We start from the raw sequence: 8,122 nt of genomic DNA, 5'->3' as shown, positions 1-8,122 counted from the left end.
CCTGCAGATGTACCCTTGGGTACACGCAGGCCTATCACAATCCGCCACCTGTGACCCCCACAGTAGCCTGAGCTTAGCCCTGTGTGTATGTGTGTGTGTGTGTGTGTGTAGAGAATTAAACACAATTAAGTTATCTCTCATAATATGAATGCTTTATTAGAACATTTTGGAATGCGAATCAATTGCAGCTGAATTTACAACAAAAATATTCTTTGTATGCACTTACATACCCTTTACAGATTTTGCGAGAGAATATAATGTCACCTTATCATAATTTATATATTCATAGCTTTTTGAAGTAATTTTTAGCCAAAAAGGTGTTGGATTTTTTCATGTGTTCGTTTATGCTTGCGTTCAAAGCGTTGAACGCAGAGAGAAAAACATATGGAACACGGTTTTGATTATTAATAATGAAAACATGTTGCTCGAATTTTACATTTCGTCTGTGTAAAAAAAAAGAAGAAAAAGACAAAAAACAGAAAGCAGGAACGAGACCTTAAAGGAGGATGCGGCTGCGAAAATATAAAGGAATGATATTGAACTGTTCGTAGGTGCGCAGGCGTTCGCCACTGGCGGTTGTGATTGTATAACGGGTTGTTACTTCATATATATATAATGACACTCTACCCATACTCCTAATTATCGCAAACAAATTGAGTTTGTGCAAAAACACATTTCCTGTAATCATAACATCCGGAAAGCAATAGTTTAGCGCATCTAAAGTCGCCCATTTTGAAATTTATGCTAAATTTAACTTTTCTTTATAAGGTTCTGGATGGCATATCTGAAGCTGAGCACTGATAACCAAAATATACTTAAATGTCCCAGGCATTTCCGTCTACTTGATATTAATTACTGCAGAACAAATTATGGTAACAACTAACCTATCCGAAGATTGTGAAACAATGTAACGAGAACTATGACCCGATCGTTTTGGTGTGAGTCCTTTTATCAAAATGTAAAGTATATTTAAACACGTGAGCACTCTATAATGAAATGCCTCATTCGTCTTGGTTGGTGATCAATTGAATCATGGTGTTTTAAGCTTTTTAAATGTTTACGTTTGTGTTGAAATTTATGATCCCTGTAATGTTGGATTATATGATACTGGTATTGATTGAAATGCACTTTGTTACTAATAAATATAAATATATATTAAAAAACGACAGGGAAGAAAATTGTATTCGTTCGTAACCGAATGTTTGTCTCCATCATCATCATACTAAGAAAGACAAAACAAGTAACAAGCTAAATTTTCAGGCTCTATAAGCGTTACGGCTGATCTTTTCTATTTTCATAATCAAAGTTTCTGCTAGGCGAGCAGGCTTTGCAGGCGTGTCCTTGGCGTGTCCTTGGAAAGTATACATCACTTCGAAAATCGTTAGCGACATTGTAATCGGTATTTTCATTTTGGCTAACGGAAGAAGGCTTAGCGCAGATACTATACAGTTATGCAGACAAACAGATGAATAGAACTGGCGGAGATATTTACATTAATTTCAAATTTGAAACTAGCCAAGACTTCATATATTTTATACGGTTTCAGAAGCTTATTTCTGCGCGTTATAAAAGTATTAAAAAAAAAATTAAATTTTGATATACCGTAATGTATGGTAGCCACGGTCAATTTTTCCCATTTTTATAAAGATGCCACAGCATTGCGAATAGAACATGTGTTCAGATTTGTATATATTTATCTGATATAGTTTATGAGTACCGATAAAAAACCAAATTTGTTATTTCTTCTGGAAAACGGAAGTGTTCTCAGTTTAGGTGGTGCCCTTCGATCGATTTAGGCCATTTTTAATACCAACCTGCGCACAAGAACTTCCGATGTAACCAGTTTGGCCGTTTGGACCATTGACAACCTTAAAACCGTAAACCGCTCTCACTTTCTCAGCGAAATTCCGGATCGAAAGTATATAAAAAGTGATTAAACAGTCTTAAACAGTCTTAAACAGTTGTAAACAGTTGCAAAGCCTTTGAAAAAATAGCGAAACTGTGAGCATTTTTGTTTTCCGTGTTTTTTGCTTGTTACTGTCTTAGGGGTGTGAAGTTATATTTAAAATCAAACTTAAAGTCTCTCAGAGTTTGTAAAAATCAAACCCAAAGTCTCTCAGAATTTGTGAAAAGTGAATTCAAAGTCTCTCAGAATTTGTAAAAATCAAACGGCAGGTCTCTAATGATGAACATAAACCACCCAGAATGTGTATAATAAAAAATACATAACAGTATGTATTTGCTGACAACCTGTTGGATTGAAAGAGTGAGTCTGACTTTGGTTGCAATTGAGAAGGATTCAAAGAGCGAGTCTGAATTTGGTGACAACCTGCGCAAGAAGCGGAAGGAGCAGACGAAGCGATTACTGAACCGGAGACTTGTCAACACAATCCGGTGTTGGAGATTGCATTTCGGCAATTAATATTCTTCCAAGTTTTCTTTTCGAAGTTTTTGCTTTCATTGCGTTCATCTGTCATAATACAAGGTTTTTGAATGTAATTTTTGATAATAATCGAATGAAATTGAATAACTAAGAAAATAATTGACGAACTGAGAAAATATTTAGCGTGGTCTATGTATTTTTTATTCAAATTATACTATTGCGGGACGTGGACTCTTTAAGTTCTAAATCAAAACTAATATCGTTATTGTTTATTTTCATTTCTAACACGCACAATGTTTAATTTTATATAAAAGTGAAATTCTCAATGTGAAATGTTTACGAACTCTAGACAACATTGTGTGTAATTTTAAATATAAGCGAGATGTCTTTTGATTATTAAACAAAAAGGACCACAGAATAAAACTTGATGCTGAAACGTGGGGATTAATACCTCGCTTTGGAATTTTTTTATCAATATTCCTATGCTGGAATACTATATTACAAAAGTAAATCTCGTTCTTTTATTACAACCATTTTTTACCAAAATGTGTGGAATTAAATAAGACTGATGTTCAATTGGCTGATATGTCCATATCCATCGATTCTGATATTGAGATTGATTTGTTAAGATTACGTTTTGGATATTAGGATATTAAGATTCATAAGCTACATTTGAGAATGATAAAAAATAAATGTATAAAAATGTGTAAAATTCAAGTTGTTAATGAGATTCACAAACCAGTCAGAAAAAATGTTGTTCAAAGGCGACTCATTTAAAAAGGAAGTAATGATACATGGTAAATCGATTTAGTTGAGTTAATTCCATTTCATAAGCTAAGCAATGGCTATAAATATCTTTTGGTTGGAATTGATGTATTTTCTAAATATGCTTTCGCGGAACTAATAAAATTTAAAAGTTCTTCAGACATAGTTAAAGCTATGAAACAGGTATTGGAAAGAAGAAATACATCTCCAAGAAATATTCAGACTGATAAGGGAAAGAAATTTTTCAAGAAGGATATTAAAAGTTTGAGAAGTATTATTAAATTAATCCTTATCACACATACACTCATATGAAAGAAGAGTTCCTGTGGTCTCCAATGGAAAAATTAAGAAAATTAGTTAACATTAAAAGTCGATATACACAATATAAAACAATTTGGTTCACTCATTAAGAATATTTTATTAAATTTGGTCTAATATAGTTTTAAATTTTTTGGCCGATTTTTTTTTCAAATTGTTGAGGCTTTCTGCACGAACTTATATACAATCCTTCTGTGACGAATAAATTAAAAGAAGCGGTTATTGAAAAAGAAAGACTTTTCTTCGCTTCGTACTGTATGTTTTCAATATATATAAGGGCAATGCTTTTGAAACTGTGAATAATTTCATTAAAATTGCATTTGTACTATGTATTCTTCTTAGAGTGTGAGAAAAACATCAATGCATCTGTCAGTTGTATAAATTGGTTGAAAGTCAAAGTAAAATTGGAGAAGAAATATTTTACTCCAGCAACTTTCACTTCAGGTGTAATTAGCTTGCGAAAAAACTAATAAGAAACAGCTGTTACATCATAAAAAGAATAAACAAACGAGAATCTAGATTAAAATATAAATTTTTTAAATGAAAAAAGACAGAAAAGGCCAAACAAAATAAATTGTGTAAATAAATGTCTCTATTATTCAAAATGCTATTTCGCTTACTCGGTGGCGAGGCATAGATTTAACTTCCTCAACCACCATTATTACTGCAGATACCTTCAGTTCTCTAAATCCTCTTTGTTTGCTAATCCGAAATACTTTTTTAAATTTGTTAACTCTAAAAGAAAAATTTTCACATATCCCTCTTATGTTTCTTTTAATGGCTCTGGTTCCTCGGATGATTTTGAAATCTCAAATTTGTTTGCTAAGCATTTCCGACGAAACTTTTCGATTGATAATTTCGATTTATCAGCAAACTACGTATATCCTATAACTAACTCTGTCTCAATTCCCAACTTGGTAATTTCGGAAGATGACGTTTTTAAAGGGTTGAGTTCTCTAAAATATAGTTATGCGCCAGGACCTGATGGAATTCCATCATGTGTACTTAAATCTTGCGCTGTCGAGTTATGTGGTGTGATCTCAAAGATATTTAACCTGTCCTTGAATTTAGGTGTTTTCCCTTCGTGTTGGAAGAGTAGTTTCCTTATTCCTACCCATAAAAGTGGAAGGAGACAACTTGTTGAGAACTACATAGCAGCATAGCCAAGTTGAGTGTCTTGCCTAAGTTGTTCGAGGGAATTGTGACTCAGCATTTGGCCTTTGCCGTTAATTCGTATATTACCCCACACCAGTATGGCTTCGGAAAGGGAGATCTACGGTCACTAATTTGTTAGAGTTTACTTTTCTAGTGGCTCTCGCACAGATGTAATATACACTGATTTAAGCAAAGCGTTTGATTTGGTTAACCATAACTAACTTATTTTTAAACTCCAAGCCTCTGGCTTCCCTTTCTATTTAGAGAAATGGATAAGCTTTTACCTGCACAATAGATCTTTCAGGGTTCTGTTTAACTTCGTCACCTCGGATCAATTCCCCGTGACGTCTGGCGCACCTCAAGGCAGCCAATAAGGTCCTATTTTATTTAGTTTATACATTAATGATCTCCCATCGGTGATTAATTCCAGTCAGATCTTAATGTATGCTAATAATGTGAAACTGTTTTGTTCCTTCTCTCTAGAATCGCAATCACATCAGCTTCAAAGTAACTTGAATAATTTTGTTGCATGGTGCTCTTCAAAATCTTCTGAAACTAAATCTAAATAAATGTAAGAAGATTTCTTTTTCAAGAAGAAAATCATTCATTATTCAGTATTTCATTGATTCGCATAAGTTGGAGGACGTCGATACGTTCACAGATTTAGGCGTTCTATTTGACCATAGATTACGTTTCAATTTGCATATTGAGCTCTCGTTAAGCAAAACTAGGTTCGCGCTTGGTTTTATAGAGAGGTGATGATCCCTACATAACGAAAAGGCTGTACATGTGTTTGGTTAGACTTATAGTTGAGTATGTCTCTGTTGTGTGGTTTCCTTCATATAGGTGCTATATGGATTGAACTGAATCTGTTCAAAACCAATTCTTCCTGTTTGCCCTTAGGAATTTGGGTTGGGATCCGATTGCTTCTCTTCCCCCCTATGAAAATTGGTTGCTTCTGTTCTCCTTCCCGTCTCTTTAGAAACGTAGGTTTGTTCTTGGCGTTTGCAAGAATTTAAATTACGCCTATCACTTATTCTCGTTATCGGACTCTTTAAAGTCCATTAAAGCAACATTGCTCAATACGCGCGATTTACCTATGTCTTACTTAAACTAGCTTTTATTCTTAAAAAGTCGGTACGATTCGAAAATGAATTGTTTTTAAGTATTATCGGTTGCCAGGCTTTTGCATGTTTGCGATGGCTTAGGGGTTCATTTGCAATTTAGTCCTATACCGGTGTAAGTGTGGCTCTATGCTGATTGTGTACATGCTTTTTTTCTTTTTTTTTTCCTTCTTATTTGTTTTATTGTACTTATACTAAGTTTTATTATTAATTTAATATAAGTTTTGCTTTAAGTGCCAATTGAACTCGACTGTTATTTGTTTAGTTGAGTTTCATGTATAAGTAAAATTAAAATAAATAAATAAACAATATGAGCAACCCTTATTGCTGAAATGACCATACAAATCGGTCAATTAGCTTTGGTTACTGAACGCAAAGAATTGTATGCAAAAATCGGTGGCGGCTTAGTGAAAGCTCAGGAGTTACTTGAGCATAATAGTGCTTATGAAATCTCTTGTCTCTCCGTGGGAGATTCATCGCCACGTCTTGCTAAATATAATCGGTTTATTTTCAATTTATCAACAACCATTTGGCTGCGTCTCGGTTCATTTTCAATTTATAAGCACAACCATTTGGTTGCATGCAGGTTTATTTTCAATTTATAAACAACCATTAGACTTGAATCTCACAATTCATTGCTCTGGCTTAATTAATATTAGTAATGATAACAATAATTAAATAAAGAGTTTATAATAAATAATAGTCGATTCATATAGAAATATCTTTTTGTTGGCAACGAGAATGAGATTGTGAGTATTTATTTTGATTCTCCGTAATCTATAGTGCAGTTGACTAAGCAAACAATTAAATAGTTAATATATATATATATATATATATATGTATATATAAATAAATAAACATATATAAAAAAATATTTTATTGTTTATTCAATGCCAAAACTTTCTAACATTAGCTAGTAATCACTCATTATGTGCACAGAACATCACTTTCAAAATCAGAAGAACACTAAGATCGCGCTAACAAACGGTTACACGTAGGAATATATATGACAAAAAAGGTAAACTGCAGCAACAACAATACGCAGAAACAGTCAAGTTTTTCAGACGCTTTCATTTAAAATTCCATTTTTTACTTCTAGAAATGACGACGAACAGATTATAATAATCATTAAAAGACCTGGCGACCCAAAGTTTATGATTCAGCTCATAGTTGACACGACCTGGCGGCAACCTTATACTGGTTACTCTTAAAGGTTAAATGATGTGTAAGGTTAACACGACTCTCATAATTTCATTTCAAGCTACTTTAAAAGAGGTTTGAAAAAAAATGTTTGCGTAGACTCAATCTGATCAACTTGGGGACTACACCGCAATAGCATTCTCTTATGCAGGCCTAACAAGTGCGGTAAACAAGCTTGTGCTTCGTCAAATTCATACGACCAACCAATTAATCGGTTTATGAACGCCGGTTTAAATTTATTTAAAAAAATTTTATATTTATATATTTTATTTATAAAACTCAATTTCGAATCGAATATAAACCCCAAATCAAGTGGAGTCCAACTTATACGTATCCATATGATAGTCAAGAACAGGAACCGTGGTATCGCAATGCAGATGGTTCAGCGTTGCAAAGCAGAACGCAAGCTTGAACCAGTGAAACCTCCCCGTGGAAAGTATGGAAAAGATGAGGTAATACACGATAAAAAATTGAAAATTTCTTTTTTTCAGATTTTCGGGTAAACATCTTGCCGTTTAATCCGCTGTTCTTTGACTAAACTTTAATGAAGTTGGCTGTTAGCCAAATAACATGATGCGCCAGTCAGGTATTTAATGCGCGCTATTTTAAAATAAAAATTCGCTCCTATCTTTATAGAATATTATTTATTCGTTATTTGAAACTATATTCATACATTGTTTGATTTCATTTATGATTACACAGATTGACTTTTTTTTCAAGCGCAATAAAACCTCAAATTTCAAATAAACAGAATACTCTAAAAAGGGATATATGGCATCTCTTTGAAAATGAGTTTTTTTATAATGCCCTTTAGAACCCCTTATGGGCTATATTTAGGCGGGCACATTTCCGTATAATTTAAATACGTAAAACGCAGTAAATAATAAATAGCACTAAAAGTGTAAAAATTTGAATGTTGAGTTAAATTTTGCAAACTTGATGTACTTGAGCTCGTTGCCGTAATAAATTACAGCTTAATTTCTCGAAGACTAGTAAAAAGTTGTTGAATAAATAAAGCACAGTAAATAGCAGTGAATTTCACTGCAAAGTTCACCTTGAAAATGAGAACAGGCAGCCTTTATTATATATTATCCTCGTCTGGAATCCCTTATGGGCGCACATGCCAACATTGATACGGTTGCTGTCGCTGCTTTTGCTGTTGACGATGTTCATTTTA

The 8,122-nt window shown here is 33.4% G+C and overlaps 1 long non-coding RNA gene across 2 annotated transcripts in view; it reads left to right on the top strand.

Moving 5' to 3' along the window:
- The first annotated feature begins 6,258 nt into the window (after positions 1 to 6,258).
- The window catches only part of LOC119641804, a 3,248-nt gene continuing 1,384 nt past the window's right edge, over positions 6,259 to 8,122 (top strand). The window contains exons 1-4 of one of the 2 annotated variants that reach the window (XR_005247892.1): positions 6,259 to 6,494; positions 6,659 to 6,763; positions 6,845 to 7,381; positions 7,437 to 7,531. This is a non-coding gene — a long non-coding RNA (uncharacterized LOC119641804). The remainder of the gene's footprint in view (positions 6,495 to 6,658; positions 6,764 to 6,844; positions 7,382 to 7,436; positions 7,532 to 8,122) is intronic. The other variant, XR_005247893.1, reaches the window with a different exon arrangement.

The sequence above is a fragment of the Glossina fuscipes genome, unplaced genomic scaffold (assembly GCF_014805625.2).
Source record: "Glossina fuscipes isolate IAEA_lab_2018 unplaced genomic scaffold, Yale_Gfus_2 177, whole genome shotgun sequence".
Taxonomy (NCBI): domain Eukaryota; kingdom Metazoa; phylum Arthropoda; class Insecta; order Diptera; family Glossinidae; genus Glossina; species Glossina fuscipes.
The sequence above is the reverse complement of the archived record's forward strand: the minus strand, read 5'-3'. Positions and strand labels throughout refer to the sequence as shown.